This window comes from Terrapene carolina, unplaced genomic scaffold (genome assembly GCF_002925995.2).
Source record: "Terrapene carolina triunguis isolate 2854851 unplaced genomic scaffold, T_m_triunguis-2.0 Scaffold33911, whole genome shotgun sequence".
Taxonomy (NCBI): Eukaryota; Metazoa; Chordata; order Testudines; family Emydidae; genus Terrapene; species Terrapene triunguis.
Genome location: NW_020698262.1, coordinates 4,082,225 through 4,084,924, shown reverse-complemented (window position 1 = coordinate 4,084,924; position 2,700 = coordinate 4,082,225).

The window sequence follows — 2,700 nt, the reverse complement described above, 5'->3', positions numbered from 1 at the left end:
AGCAACTACACACCACACAACAAAAACACTAACCCAGGAACCAATCCCTGCAACAAACCCCGTTGCCAACTATGTCCGCATATCTATCCAAGGGACACCATCATAGGACTTAACCACATCAGCCACACCGTCGGGGCTCGTTCACCTGCACATCTACCAATGTGATATATGCCATTATGTGCCAGCAATGCCCCTCTGCCATGTACATTGGCCAAACCAGACAGTCTCTATGCAAAAGAATAAATGGACACAAATCAGACATCAAGAACTGTAGTGTTCTTCTACTAGTTTTTGAATGTTACAATCTGCCCGGACACTCAATAACAGACTTAAAAGTGGCAATTCTTCATAAAAAAACTTCAAAAACAGACTTCCAACAAGAAACTGCAGAACTGGAAGCAATTTGCAAACTGGACACCATCAAATTAGGCCTGAATAAAGACTGGAAGTGGATGGGTCACTACAAAAAATAATTTCCCCTCTGCTGATACTCACACCTTATTGTCAACTGCTGGAATGGGCAACGTCCATCTTGATTGCATTGGCCTCGTTAGCACCAACAGTAATCAACTGTTGAGAATAGGTCACATCCACCTTAATTGAATTGGCTTTGTTAGCACTGACCCCCCCACATGGTAAGGCAACTCCCATCTTTTCATATATATACTGCTTAATGTATTTTTCACTCCATGCATCTGATGAAGTGGGTTTTAGCCCACAAAAGCTTATGCCCAAATAATTTTGTTAGTCTCTAAGGTGCCACAAGGACTCCTCGTTGTTTTTGCTGATACAGACTAACACGGCTACCACTCTGAAACCTGTCACCTAAATATGTGCAGCATTGGATTCTTAGTGACGTACCTTTAAAAATACCGTCTCGATCTCGTGCAAATGTACAGCATATCTCTCAGACTTTGCTGACCTTGCTAGAAAATATTAAGATTTGCTTGTATTCATCAGATGCCAATGGCAACCTATACACTGTAGCAGTTTAGTGAAGCAGTTGTCATGACAACTCAATTAACTAAATAAACATAGCTGTGTGCAGTAGCAGACCCAGTCCTGTGCATCATCTCCACCTCAGCCCAAGAGCTCTGAATAGCTGTGCACAGGAATCTGCACATTTTGCTTTGGGCAGCAGGGATACTGATGTACCATATAATGTTGCCCACTGTGAGCAAACTTGAGTTTGTTTCCCCTGACATCATTAACGGGACCATAGCCAGAGTTCATCTTTGGAGGCACTGAAGCCCAGCTCAGGTTATTTTCATCTTCCCGATTGCTTCCCCGACTCTGTCCTATTAACTTCAATGGGAGTTTTGCCTTAGCAAAGAGGAGTGGGCAAACTGTCAGCGTCCTCTTCCTGCTGCTAGTGCAGAGTTTGTAGGACAACACTTTGCACTAGTGGGTAGTCAGTGGGAAATGCAAGCACAGCCTACTGCTTCACACTAAAGAAAGGAATATCAGCATTATTTTAACACCATTTGCATTACTACAGTTAAGATGGCATCTTCTTTTCCATTATAACCATTTTTAGTTCAAGGAATTCTAATATGCCTGTAAAAATTATCTGAGGCTGAAATCTGACATGTACTACTAGGACTCATCCTAGGAAAATGTTTTCCTCCAATAGTTTTATATGTGTACAAATACAGGCCCTGCTCCTCTTTCCACTGAAGTCAATGGCCAAACTTCAGTGAGACCAGGACCAGGATCAGATACACACAAGGCCAAGATTTTTTTTAAAAACAAGAGTTTAGACTCTTGAACTCAACTTTGGCACCTAAATAAGTGGCCTGATTTTCAGAAAGTCCCAACAGTTCTTGTGGACTTTAAATAACTGCTCACCAGGATGAATAAGGCATTCACAATGTGATCTTAAATAATGCTAATGCTGTGGTGCCTGATAACAAAGCCTGTAAGCAAGGTCAAAGGCCCTCAATCTTGTAGTTGGATTCTGCAGATCCTGGAACCCACGCAGAACCCAGGAACCATCAGAAGGGATCCAATTGCTTAACAGATTCAATGCCTTTTTGTTTGCAGGAGGATTTGACTCTTGACTCTCCTTTAATCATTGTCTGAATTTTTTTTAAACATACAAATTATGGATTTATAGGTCCCTTTCATGGATTTATAGGCCCCTTTAAGGAAAGAAGGACATTGTGGTTAAAACACTGAACTGCGAGTCAGAAAATCTGGGCTTAATTTGTGGTTCTGCCAGGGGCTTCCTGCATTGCCTTGGGCAAGCCATTCAACCTCTCTCTCTCTCTCTCAATTTCCCATCTGATAAATGAGGATAATACTTCACTTCTCCCACATTTTGTCTTCTTTTCCATTTAGATTGTAAGCTCTTTTCAGCCAAGATTGTCTCTATGTGTTTGTACAGTGCCAAGTACAATGGGATCCAATCTCAGCATGGGCCTCTGGGTGCTAGCTTAATAAATAATAGTAAATTACACTGGCAAATTAAGTATCTTCCATTGTTGTTTGAAGTGTTGGTATAACCGTGTTAGTCCCAGGATATCAGACACACAAGGTGGGTGCAAATTAATGCACTTACCAGTTTGCCCTCACAAATCTAACACCTGTGCACCCTTAGGGGCATGGGTGTTAAAATAAGACAACTGTACAACTAACTGCCTTGTGCCATATGAAATTTGGCGTTTGTGCAGATCTTGCACACTCAAATGTTAAAGCCAG